This window comes from Canis lupus, chromosome 17 (genome assembly GCF_048164855.1).
Source record: "Canis lupus baileyi chromosome 17, mCanLup2.hap1, whole genome shotgun sequence".
Classification (NCBI taxonomy): Eukaryota; Metazoa; Chordata; class Mammalia; order Carnivora; family Canidae; genus Canis; species Canis lupus.
Window position 1 is genome coordinate 43,935,855 of NC_132854.1, and position 14,489 is coordinate 43,950,343.

Consider the following 14,489-nt stretch of genomic DNA (forward strand, 5'->3'; position numbering starts at 1 on the left):
CATATATTTATTTTTAAATGAATGAATATATCAGTATGATGCTAAGTCATTTTCCTCCCTTAGCGGAACCCATACTATGAGATTCTTGTTGATACATACAGAAGTTGTTGTAAAAACAATTCTCTTTTTAACTGGAGAGATTTTATCCCTTACATTCTTCTCTCCAAAGTTTTCAGTTTTCCTCAGTTTTTTCCTGATGTCATTTTTTAGTTCCAGGACCCCATCCAGGATACTGTAGTTCATTTAGTTGTTACATCTCCTTAGCTTTCTCCTCACAGAGAGTTTTCCAGATTTTTCCTATTTCCGGTGGCCTTGGAAGTTTTAAAGAATTCTGGTAAGGTATTTTTGTAGAATACCTCTCTATTGGAATTTGCTGATTATTTTCTCACAATTAGACTTAGTTATATGATTGTTGGAGAAAGATGGAAGAGGTACAATGCCATTTTTATCACATAATATACAAAGTATGTACTCTCTACATAATTTAGCACTGTTCATGTTGACCTTGATCACGTGGTTGAGATAATAGTATTTTTCTGGTTTTGCCAGTATAAGGTTGTTCTTTTTTTCTTCTCTCTCTCTCTCTCTTTTGGCAGAAATGTTTGTTTTTCATCAACCTGAGGACCTTACTTGCATTTTGTTTGCCTTTGTGGAAGAGCAGTTTAAGACCACTCAGTGGTCACTCTTACCCATTCAGTTGTCTGAGCTTGAGCAGTGGCAGTCTTCAGTGGCAGGCTGGGTCTCCAGTCTTCAGTAGGGAACTGCTCAATAGCCCCAAGGAGCACCTACACACCTTCAGACCAGTCTGCAGCTACAGGTTGTGTAGCAGTGTAACTCATGAGCTGAAGCCGTCCAACGACCCTGAAATCCCTCCTTGGTTATACAGCTTTTTCACCAGCAGCCTGCTCTCCCTTTCAACTTCTTTAGGATCTCTGTAGAAGTGGAAATCAGGCATGACCTCCCTGGGGTGTCCACAGGAAATGGGGTCACGCATGTGCAGAACTTCCCAGGCCAGCATCTACCACATCAGATCCACTGAGGTGTTGCAAGGGATGGCAATGTCCACACAGTGCAGAGGAGAGTCTGTGTTACACAGAACAATGGTAGGCAGGTTAACATAAGACACCTCTACGACAGGCTGGTGGCAGCCCTGGGATCAGTAGCCTTGGCTTCTGGAAGACTGCCTGGATCTGCTTAGTGAAGGTTCCAGGAGTGAAGCAGCCAGCAGTAGGAGTGGCTCCAGGGGCAGCAGCAAACTTCAGTACAGCTTGCCAGCCAGTCTTCCTGGAGGATGTGACATTGACATCAGCAGGGTTTGCGATAACAACAAGGATACCAGCTGCCAGCAGAAGCTTCTCCCAGGTTCGCTTCAGATTTATGATATAGATAGCATCACTATTTCTTGTATAGATGTACCATTCCATTTGGAAGTCAAGGATTTTGTCACCTAAGCGGGTTCCTTCTGCAAGGAATTTGAAGACATCCTCCTCCTTCATTTGTAGGAGACCAAAGGCTCCAGATATTGTGAAAGTTTTCCTTTAAGTTCCTATGGGAATGCAGAATAAGGCCATACATACCCCTCCCTGGGTAGTGCAGAAAGGCAAGGTTGTTCTTTCTTCTCCTTTCAATGCTAGGTGCAGCCCATACTAAAGGAGTGGGGAGTTAATATGCTCCTTCCTTGAAGGTAGCAGGTCTACATAAACATTTTGGAATTTTTCTGCATGAGGATTTATCTCTTTTTTCCAGTCATTCATTTAATTAATACTCTGTATCAGTATGGACTCAGGAACATTTATTTTATACTTTAAGTTATAATTCAGTGGTAATTTATTTTTTTGCTCTTCAAAATGTTCCAGCTTGGGCCATCAGGAATCTGTTCAGTCAGCTCCTGTGTCCCTTTATCATACCCTCATCTATGTGTTTTTGTTGTTCTTGTTCCTTGTTATTGTTTGCTTGTTTGTTTTGAGCACTTCCTTACTTTCTGGCAATGTAAGACACTCCAGACTCATTTCGTGTATTTCCTGCCCCCAAACCATGGGATTTTCCATTTCTCAAGGAGCCCTAGCTCTTTATATTGGAGAAGGGTATTAGAAACTAAAACCTGGGTATTAAATGTGCTCACTGCTAATGGAGTGTCATTGTATACTGGTCTCAGTTGACAAAGGATATGTATGTCTATAACCTAAACTGTGTATATGCACATGTCCATAAACACTTCTATGTGTAAACATTTGTATCTATATTAAGCTACATATGAGTTCATCCTTGGCCACAGTGTACAATATTTTATACTTTTTTGAGTTTGACTTGGTACTTTGTGAGAACTGGTTTTAGTACTCTGGTATTTGCCTTACGGAACAAGTTAAGATGTCTGCTTTTATTTTATCACATAATTTTCTGAGAATGGGTATTATATCTTCTTTAAAAGTTTAGTAAAATTTACCAGTAATACTATCTAGGCCTGATGCCTCCTTTTTTGGAAGATTGTTAACTGTTGATTCAACTTAACAGATATAGACTATGCAGATTATGTATTCTCATGTGGGTGTTGGTAGTTAATATCATTCAAAGTTTATTTCAACTTTGAAGTTTGAACTTCATTCAAACTTTTATTTCATCAAAGTTATCAAATTTGTTCATACAGTTGTTAATAAATTCCTTCACTGATTCAAGGACTTATTAACTCATACATGCAAAATATGCTGCTAATTTTATGAGCAAAAAATCCATATATAAAATCACTCCACAATCCTGCAACTATTCATTTAAAAATGTTGTTCTTAAAAGTCGTTAAAAGTCCACCACTATTCTTCCAGTGGGCAAACTGTACTGAACATTGTCTGTTCTGTCCCTGAGTTTTCAAAACCTCACCAACACAAAGTAACATTTTTAGGCAAAGCAGTGATAGAAGCACATGTCCATGTAGGTGAGGTAAAGAGTAGGGTCAGTTTCAGTGCTAGTGATCTGGCAAGACAGGACATTAAGATTCATAGTTTAAGAATAAAATATTTTGCAAACTGTAAACCTGCAACAGATGATTTTTACTCCTACTTCCTAGAAAACTAAGGAAAGCTTATATCAAATTTGAATAAAGTAATACAAAAACAAGAATGCATTTTTGCTAATCTACAAAAAAATCCACAAAATTTGCGTACTTTTCAGGAAGATTTTGTAATACAGAGACTTAATGCACGTAAAGGAGGAGAAAAGAAGTACGCTTACTAAGTTAGCAATTATTCAGAGTGAATTAAATACTCAACCGTGGGAGAGGTGGCAGGTGTAAAAAAAAAAAAAAAAGGAAAAGCCTCAGAGAACAGTGATAATACCAACTTTTCTTCATCCTCAACTGCATTTGACAGAAAATAACCTTTTATAAATTTTACTTGTGACATTTTATTCAGCTTAATTATTCTGTGTACAGTGTAGTGTATGTTAATCTCCACTTCATATTTTGTCAAAATACTGTCATCATCTTTTGATCATGTCAAATATTTCACACACTCCATTCCAGTACACCCACAGCTAAGAGCAGCATACTTCATTAGGAGAAACATAGGAATAAGATTTTTATTCAAAATCTCAGCAAAGGCTAATAAACTATTTTTTAAATTCATCACAATATTAAGATTCATCCAAAGAAATGAGCTATTCTCATTACATTATGATATACAGTACAGCATTATGGAATGAACACTGACAAATTATTGAATATAGTAAAATACATTTCATTAAGGAGGGTGTTTTGCTTTACATATCTGAAAACTAATTAAAAACATCTCAATTTCTTAATATCAGAAGCTACAGGCTTCTTAAAGACAAAAGTCCATAAAACAGTTCAGTGCCTAGTGTTTGTAGCACATAATGCAACATAGTTCAGAGGGCATTTTGGCAACTCAATCTAAGCAAAGATAAAGAGTACTGAAAATAAGTCTTTGAGAAGCTTGTCAGGCACTAGGGTGGCTCAGTGCTTGAGTGTCTGCCTTGGGCTCAGGGTGTGATCCTGGGATCCTGGGATTGAGTCCTGCATCAGGCTCCCTTCAGGGAGCCTGCTTCTCCCTCTGCCTATATCTCTGCCACTCTCTGTGTGTCTCTCATGAATAAATAAATAAAATCTTCTTCTAAAAAAAATAAGCTTGTCATCTGGGGGCTAAATTTTAATAGAATATGAAAATTTGAACTCATACTTTAAACATACAAAACTCTAGAATTTCTGATTGGCTCAAATGATTGTATGGAAAAACTAATCTGTAACAAAAATTTGGCATTGAATGTGAAGGCTCCACCAGTTTTGAGCAAAATGTACATCAGTTCTAAGAGAGACAGAGCAAGGAAATGAGAGTATTAGATTTTTGCCAGCAGACACTTTCCCTTCCTCTTCTTGATGGGAATAGCCCGGAAACTGCTGGAGAAGCTTCATCAGAAACTGCCTTGAAGTGACAGAACCCTCAATCATGGCTAAGCCTTGTGTGGCAGCAATGAGAATGATCTCTTACAGTTTCCCAATTATGCCTTTATCACCTTTAGGATCATAGCTCTCACTAGGACAATAAGGGAGTTGAGACAACAGTGTTGCACTTCAGGATACCCCTTTGCAGATATTGTCAAATGATTTAGGACTCAAAGGGAAAAAAAAAAAATTAAGAATGTATCTGTTTGTGGATAAGATAGAAGACATAAACTAACATAATTGTCTTTTCTAGTTGTATTCCATAAAGAGTCATGTGTTTTCCACATACCATAACACTCACAACATAATTATAAAACACAGTAGGAATATATTCTTCAAGAAATGTGCTGGTTGGGCAGCCCGGGTGGCTTAGCAGTTTAGTGCTGCTTTCAGCCTACGGTGTGATCCTGGTGACCCAGGATCGAGTCCCATGTCGGGCTTTCTGCATGGAGCCTGTTTCTCCCTGTGTCTGTGACTCTCCTTCTCTGTGTCTCTCATGAATTAATGAATAAATAAAATCTCAAAAAAAAAAAAAAAGAAATGTGCTGGTTGTCTGACTGGTCAGTGGGCAAATTTGACTTACAGACCCATGTCTCACCACCATACACACCAATTGATGGCCTACATTGGAGCTACTTGTTGGGGCACTGCTCCAGGTGTTGAGAAGAAAGCAATGGGTTGGCTAGTCCAAAGCCTATGCTTCTTATTTACATAAACTGGCAGGTCAGACATTTAGGGACTAGCTCCTTTCTATGTAATATTGTATTTTAGTGAAATTCCTAGACTGAGAATAGTAATTTTAAGTTTAGAGATGTCTGACATTGGAAGTTGACTTTGTACCTCTGTGGTACAATCCCCTCATCTATCAAATAGGTAGAACACAATAAATACCAGTTCTGAGTATAAAGCATAAACTCTGGGTAAGAACTTCAGGGATCAGACTGGGATTCATTTTTCAGGAATAAATAGCTAATATAGCATTTCTCAGTGGTAACTTATTTCTTCATAATATTATATTTATTTCTGAAACATGGTTCTTCGATTAAATAATAATATGAACAAATCATTTACAGTTTATTTTGCTTTCAGAGAGGTTACTTCTATCAGATGTAGTTTAGATTTTGGAGAATGGTAAAGAGTTTGGGGACCACCCATTATTTATGTAGAGATTTCAATATTGTAGTGGCTGTACAGTAAGCTAGGATAGCAATTACACAAAGCTGGACCTCTTTAAAAGGTAAATGTCTCACAGAAATGGTAACAAATCCAATAATGGGTAAGCATTCAAAATATTAGATAGTGAAAAAAATATTCTAATCAAACCTCTCCAAATCGGTCAAGAAGGTCAAAAGTGACATTTATCATTATATATGCTGTGTTAAAAAACGCACTTACCATGATAAATGATTTTTCAGATATAAAACCAATCTTGATCAGGGCATTTGCTCTATTTGAGGAAAGGACTGACATACTGCTATTTAAACATCTAGTATTCTAAATATCCAGTGGTATATTAAATTGCCTGTGATCTCTGCAGACTAAAAAACAAAAAAAAAGTTTAAATTTATTCTGCTTAAATACTATGTATTATTATTTATAAAATACAACCTAAATCTTAGCCTAATTTTCTTCAAATCCATTAGTTTTAAAAATATTTGATAGTAAAAAGTACTTACTAAAATGTGTGTGTGCATCCCTGTTGACATCTTAGAATCTCAGATTAAGGCAAACTATAAAATAAATCAGCTGACCTTAGAATGTTTGATGAATTTTTGACTAATTGGTACCCATCAATACTCCTTCATAACAGCACCAAAATTTCTTACTATGATTATTTTATTTTATTTATTTATTTTTTTAATTTATGATAGTCACACACCCACAGAGAGAGAGAGAGGCAGAGACACAGGCAGAGGGAGAAGCAGGCTCCATGCACCGGGAGCCCGACGTGGAATTCGATCCCGGGTCTCCAGGATCACACCCTGGGCCAAAGGCAGGCGCTAAACCGCTGCGCCACCCAGGGATCCCTATGATTATTTTAAAGCTTAATTTCTTAGACTATTCTACACATTTCACTATAGCCTTTAGTATAAGTGGTCAGAATCAGAATCTTTCAACTGGATCCAAAGTACCAGAACTAACACAAAATCCTCCAAAATTTTATTCTATTTCACTATACTATGGAAGTCAGGCAATTCTGACACAACAGAATTTCTTATGCCTGGATATTATAATTTCCTTAGAATACAAGTTCTAGTGTCTGGCATTTCTATGGCTGTACAAGTAACAAAGGAGACCAGAAATTTTTTCTCTCCAGGATACTTTTCTCTTATTACTCCTTGACTTATAGCACCAAGTTCAGCAGTATATGTTGAATATATCACATTATGTAAATTGTACATTTTACAATTGCATGGGATATGGGCAATTGCATGATAATCTAAAACAATTAGTTTAGATGGTAAAAAAAATTACAGAAAAGACAAGAAAATCACTTTTGTGCTTTATTTATTTTTTTATAAATTTATTTTTTATTGGTGTTCAATTTGCCAACATATAGAATAACACCCAGTGCTCATCCCATCAAATGCTCCTCTCAGTGTCCATCACCCAGTCACTCCCACCCCCCCGCCCACCTCCCCTTCCACCACCCCTAGTTCGTTTCCCAGAGTTAGGAGTCTCGCATGTTATGTCTCCCTCCTTGATATTTCCCACTCATTTTTCTCCTTTCCCCTTTATTCCCTTTCACTATTATTTATATTCCCCAAATGAATGAGACCGTATAATGTTTGTCCTTCTCCGATTGACTTATTTCACTCAGCATAATACCCTCCAGTTCCAACTTTTGTGCTTTAAAGAGAAAATGGCCAAGTGTGAAGCATGGGAAGATTCAAAAGTTCCTCTTCTGATTTATTCTAATTTTGTTTCAATCTTAAGTATACTTGGTTACCTGTTAGTTATATGTATCCTACACATCAATAGTTCTCGACCTATTCTGTTTATAGAACTAAGTAAATTACTTAGAGAAATTAGAGGAAAATTCTCTGATTGACTAAGAAGGCATTTTTAATTAAAGCTCTCTATGTCATCCAGTTATCTGGATATAACTAAACATAGTAACGTATAATTATAAACTAATATAGTAGCATAAATGATTTTAAAATGTTGGATTTGAAATGAAAGTCTTATAAGCAATTTGTAACCCTGATTTTCTCATGTGAGAAACAGGTGTAATATGTCACGTAAGTGAGTGTAACCATATCGGATGCATCATAAATTCATAAATACTTGGCAGGACTTATGATATGAAGTCATGTGTAACCGGTTATAGCAAAAAATCTAAGATTTTTTTTTGTGGAAGAAAAGATACAGAGATTAAACAGTTCTTTGAAGCTAAGAGCCAGCCCTCAGTCTAGACTCTTAAAATCTGAGAGTACAAAAGCAACCATTTAATTGTGTACATAACATACTGTTTTAAAAAGATACACATTCTAATTGGAGAGTTGGAAATCTCAAGGTAAGTATGGCACTGATACTCTTGGTCATACCAGACAGGAAGGAATCCTATACAATGGATTGCATCCATGGGATGGCATCATGCCATTTAGATGGGCTTCCATACTGGTTACTTCTAAATAAATGCCTGAATCAAAGTGACCTAAATAAATTAGTGTGAAATAAAATCTTGATTACTAGAGTTTGCTTATATGTTTGTGAGTGCTTTGTAAAGGAGAAAAAAAGAGAGAGAGACCAAAAGCCAGGTTGCTTCATGTCTCAAGACTGATGACTGTGAAGCTTTCTATAGGGGTCTAACTACTCTCTCCGGACAGTTATTTAGCATTGACCGAGAATGTTTCTCTGAGCAGAACTGCACACTGAGACCCACAGAAATGATATCTATCACAGAAGAATTTGCTTGGAAAAATAAATACTAGAAGGAAACATAATATTGTCTCTCTCTGATATTTTGAACTTGAGGAAATTAATTTATTAGGTGAATAATTCTTGCCAGTAGAATAAGGGGCTGAGGGAGGGAGGAGAATTTCAAGTGGACTCCCCAATGAGCATGGAGCCCTACATTCAGAACCAAGAATCAGATGCTTAAACAACTGAGCCACTGGTAGCCCTCTATTGATCACATTTTCAATCTATTCTTGTATCCCTCCCTGTAGGAAAATCTCACCTCTCTCTTTACACACACACACACACACACACCTTACCAAAACCTTGGGATAATTTCACTTTATACATAAATTAGCATATGCTGTTTTTTGTTCATTGACAAATATAAGGATTTTTATAACCTATCTAGAATATACTTCATAACCATGGAAATTTTTAATTATGTATTAATATCAGTATATTACAATTAGCTAAATTCCATATTGACAGATTTCTGGTAGTTTCAAAAATCTCAATTATAAAGAATGCTGTAATTTGTTTTCCTCTGACACATAACTTCATCTTGTCCCTCTCTTCCATATATTCTGGGCTCTATCCTTCCCATCCCTATCAGTCTTCTTTTGGCTATAACCACTCTTGCCTGATTCACCATCTTTGAAAATCTCCTATTTCATCTCCGTCTCCCCCATTATATTGTTCATCGTGTAATCAATTATTTTGAGAAAAATCAAGTGTATGATTATACCACTTCCATCCTTAGTGCTTTCAACAGAATGCTACTACCCTTAAGCTAAAAGTTATATCTTCATCACATCTTATAACATATGATATCAACCTCCAACTTTAAACCAACTGTAAATCAACTTTATCTTGAGCTATTTTTTTGTACTGTATGCAACATTATTTTACTACCATGATGTGCTGTATTCTCCCAAAACAGAAGTACATTAACCTTTCTCTGTCTTTTCTCTGGGACCTTCCTTTCTGCCCTCTGCCTATATACACACATAGACTAGCTGGACCAATTTCTTCCTTCATTTTTCAGCTTATAATTCACTCCTTATCTACACCATTTTAGACCCCTTCTCCTTGCATTGCCTTAGCACACTTTATTTCCCCACTCATTTCAGGTGACCAAACTGTTTAATTTTTGCCTTAACTTGTTGATTCTAAGCTTCATGAAATTACTTTATAACCAGTTTCTTTATAACTATCACAGTACTTAGAAAATTATTTAAGCTCAATTAATATTTTTTAAATTGACTTAAAGACTATAGGGAACCACTGAAGGTTATAAGCAATATAGAGACACAGAAAACGGGTTGACTATAAAAGGTGCAGACTCGTTGTTTATCCTCACATCTACTGTGCTTTTTTTAAATATAAAAGCCAGAAAATAATAAGCTTTATTTCACATATACTCTTTAGTTAGCATTCTGGATGTAAATTAGATCCCATTAGCTAAATATATTCATGAAATATTTTAAAAGAAGAACAAAAGACATCTTTTTGCTGCTTTAAAATATCCTGCCAGGACGCCTGGTTGGCACAGTCAGGCATCTGACTCTTGGTTTCAGCTCAGGTCATGATCTCAGGGTCCTGGGATCAAGGCCTGCATTGGACTCCATGCTCAACAGGGAGTTGACTTGAGATTATGACTCCTTCTCCTTCTGTCCCTCCCATTTACTGTCTCTCTCTCAAATAAATAAATAAAATCTTTTAAAAAATAAATAAATAAAATAAAGTTTCCTGCCAAGAAGCAAAACTAGAGGTATATGAGTTTCTCCTGGCAATTTTGGTGGCAAGGACTATTCTCAGTATTCTGGTATCTAGTTTCTTTCTTCTTGGGCAAGAGGAAAGTTGGGGAGCAGAGCAAGAGAAGCTATTCCATTTTCCTTTTGTTGAATTGCAGCTATGGCAGTTTGTGTGTGTGTGCGTGTGCGCACATGCGCGTGTTTTGGTCTTGAATTTATCAGTTACAGGAAGAGCTTATAGAGTACCATCCTCTAGAGCCTCAAATATTATATAATCCATTATATTCTTATATTAATAATATTTTCCTAAAGCACTGAGAATATTTGCTCTTTGTCAATCTCAGTTTTGAATGTCACAGCATTGGAGCTAGAAATGGTTACAGACACTTGAGGAAGGGAATCAATATGACTATTTGAATGGCTTATTACTGAAGGCAGTTATTATCTGATTACTATTGGAAAATGGGACAGAAGGCAGTTATTATCTGGTTACTATTGGAAAATGGGACGCTAGTTGTGCATGGCACGTGATGACAAAATAGTTACTTAAATTTTATTCTGTGGTCATCTGGAATAAAAAGTCAATTAAGATAACACTTTGAAACACCAGATGTCAAATGTCTGCTGCAATAAAACATATTGATGGAGAAAACTGCATGGGCTCTCTCCTCCCTTTATGAGAAAGATTCAAGGAAGAAAATGGCCAGTGCAAGATATCAAATTAATGGCTCAAAGCATAGAGAACTGGATAGTTTCAACCATCTAAAATAAAACCTATATCTTGTGATTATAGGCCTGTTTTCACAAACTATCAGATTCAGGGTCTGATAATTTGGGTTTTTGAAATGGCTTATAAGTTTAATTCACATTCTTGCTGGAACTATTATTTAAAATTAGGAAATTCACAGGATAAAGTAGGACTGTAAGAATGGAAATGAGAAATTATGGATGAAGTTGAATGACTGTGAATATAATTATATGATAAACTTGTCTGATGGTCTAGTTTGGGCTTATTTAAAAACAATGTAGTGACTGATCCTAGGCAAGTTATCTTGCAAGGAACACTGATCTCAAGGCGCGCCCCAGTGATTCCAATTCTTCTCACGTCTATAAGTGGACCCAGATTTCAACACATCCTCAGATAGTACAAACTTCTATCTGAGACAAAAAAACCTCATGTGCCACAAATGTTGCAGCATTACTCCATGTATCAGTAGAAATCTAGGGAATTGTAGAAATTACTTTTTTTAATTAAAACCATAAAGAAAAAAAAAATATATATATATATTTAAATACAGCCCCAAATATCTATAAAGGTGTACTGGACAAAGATTTTGGACTTAAAGAACTAAATTGGGCATCTTTAGGTGGTTCTGAAGTTTGCTGAGGTGGTTGACAAAAATGTGGACTCATGGGGGTTACAATACCATATATTCCTTCTATGAAGAATAAAGTCTTAATGAATCAATAAGGAAGATTTGATATATATATACAAACAAATATATGTAATATATGTATGTAATGTGTATATATGCAAATGTATTTATATGGGAATATATATGTGTGTGTTTATATATATATATTTGTATGTGTATATAAACACACACACACACATACACACACAAGAGTATTACTCAGCCATAAAACAGGATCTTGCCATTTGCAACATAGATGGATTCTAGAAAGTAAATAAGTCAGACAAAGAAAGCCAAATGCAATTTCATTAATATGTGCAATCTAAAAAGCAAAACAAATTAATAAGCAAACAGAAAACAAAAGCAGACTGATAAATACAGAGAACAAACTAATGGTAACCAGATGGAAAGGGGGGTGGGTGAAGAGGAGTGAAAGATATAGGCTTCAGTTATGGAATGAAGAATCTATGGAAATAAAAGGCACAACATAGGGAATATAGTCAGTGTTACTGTAATAGTGTTGTATGGTGACAGACAGTGACTATATTTTTGGTGAGCACAGCATAACATAGAAAGTTGCTCAAGCATTATGCTGTACACTTGAAATTAATGTAACATTGTGTGTCACCTAAAATCAAAATAATATTTTTCTTTTAAATTTTCACTTAAAAGGCTGGTATAAAAGTCATAGTGGTAAAGAATTAGGCATTTGGCTAATATATCCTTGAAAATAGATAGTTTCTCTTTAAAAAAAAAAAAAAAAAGCTGAGAGCATTTGTTGCCAATGATAAAATTCTAGTTTTCAAGTAGAAAATTATAATTTTAGAAAGCTTGTATCTGCTACCAGGAACTTGACAGTTCCCCAATATTTAAAGAGTTTTCAAATAAGATTTGTCATGGTATTTATGAATGAGATCTTTGACACTGCATAATAAAATGTGTCAAAATTTGAATGGTCTACATAACACCATGAATCAATATTTCCAAATGATCAATGCATGATGTTACAAAGTCATGCAGACATAAAAGATCCATTCAAAGTGCAAATGGGCTGATGTAATAGAGTATGAAATTTATTGATAAGGTTTCAAATTCTGCATTACAACTGACCTTTAAGAAACTACCACTTTTCCAGTTTCCTTGTAATATTAAAGAATAGCCATAATTACCTGAAATGCTATTAAAGTGTGACTTCTATTTCTAACTACATGCCTTTGTAATACCAAGTACTCTTCACATACTTTAACTTAAAAAACATACAATTCATTCTAGGAATTCAACTTTGTTTTATTAATCTAGACATTAAAGTGGATTATGAAATTATAAAATAATGATATTTTTCTCACTTTTTTTGAAAATGTAGTGATACTTTCATAAAATTATATATGACAAATTGTCTTATATGGCTTACTATTATTACTTTAAAGTGAATCAATAAATACATATTCAGCGAACTTCTCATTGTAATACTGAATGCAGCACATATATATAGATTTTACCCATATAAACCAAAGCTCTTTGGGGTCCTCAACAATTTTTCAGGGCATAAAATCACCCGATACCAAAAATTTGGAGAACTATTCTACTAGATAAACTAAGCAACTAAATTCCTGATAAGCATGATGTCACAATATGGCAGAGTAGGTGGTTCCCAACTTCAATCCCCCTCACAGATCAGCTATCTAGTATCCATATAGACAATACCTTTGTGAAAATCTCAGAACTAAGAAATGACACTGAAGCAACCCCTTGGACCACAAAAACTGAGAAAAGGAAAACTGCATTAGAAGGAAAAGAGAAGCAATTTTACCTTGAACACATTCCCCTTTCCAAAGATGCTATAACACTGCTCTGAGAGTACCTCCCTGTGCTTATCGTTTCTATAGTGGGGAAAAAGAGAGCCCAAAGTGGACTTTCAGTTTCCCCAGCATTATAAGACACTTCCTGTGAGGCCCATGTAGGTCTTGCTTCACAGGGGTTCCAGGGGGATCAGAGAAGCTAGACTATAGGAGATCAGCTAGAAAGAGAGAAGGAGGTGGAGCTCACAGCAACTGACATCCAGATCTTGGCAGACCACATTTCTGCTGGCAGCAGTGCCGAAGCATAGAGTCCATCCATTGGCTCTTCCCATTTGCGGAGCCAAGCTGGTGGCTCTATCTGGTAAAGAAACACAATTCTGAAAAAAAATTTAAGAAAAATAAAATAAAATAAAAAAAAAAAGAAACACAATTCTGCCCAATTTGGGTTCTTATGCAATGGACTATTTCAGCTAAGGAGCAAATCCTATAGACTGCTTGGACAGGGAACCAATGAACAATCTTGTGTCAATCTCAGAGCCCATCCTACAAACCTACATGGGCAGAGAGCCAAGATAGAAGCCCTACCCAGCTATGAAGCATAATCTCTGACCCCAACTCCCCAACTCACTAAGGATCCTAATCAGTAAATGGCTTCCAGCGAACTTAGGCAGTCTGTTAGAACAATCTACTATGCCACCTAGCCACTGAGCACAGCCTCAGGCCTTGTCTGACTACTGAACATAGCCTGCAGACTGACCAAAGCAGGAAGTCCAGTGGCCTCACCCAAGCACAAGGCATAACCTGTAGCCTTACTGGACCAGTAAATCCAAAAAGCAACCTTCCCAACAGCAGATAGGCTCCAGCCCTATCCAACTGCCAGGAATGGCTGTCAGCCATGGCTGATCAGGCTGCTTGGCCAGTGACCTCTCCCAATAGCTGAGCCCAGCCAGTGGCCCTGCCCAACTTGGAGATAACCTATGGTCCCATCTGAGCACAGAGTATAGCTTAAGAACCCACCTAATCATAAAGCCCTGCCTTCAGCCCTGCAAATGTGGATTCAAGCCACTAGCACTATCCAGATAAGCACTGCCTAGCTTTCAAGTTTCCAAAAGTCAGAGACAAAATTTTGAGGCAGCAAGAGAAAAGAGACTTGTCACAACAAGTGAGTCCA

The 14,489-nt window shown here is 36.3% G+C and overlaps 1 pseudogene; it reads right to left on the reverse strand.

Annotated features, from left to right (window-relative positions):
• Positions 1-662: 662 nt before the first annotated feature.
• On the reverse strand, positions 663-14,215 carry LOC140608251 (small ribosomal subunit protein uS2-like; annotated as a pseudogene).
• Between the last annotated feature and the right edge of the window lie 274 nt (positions 14,216-14,489).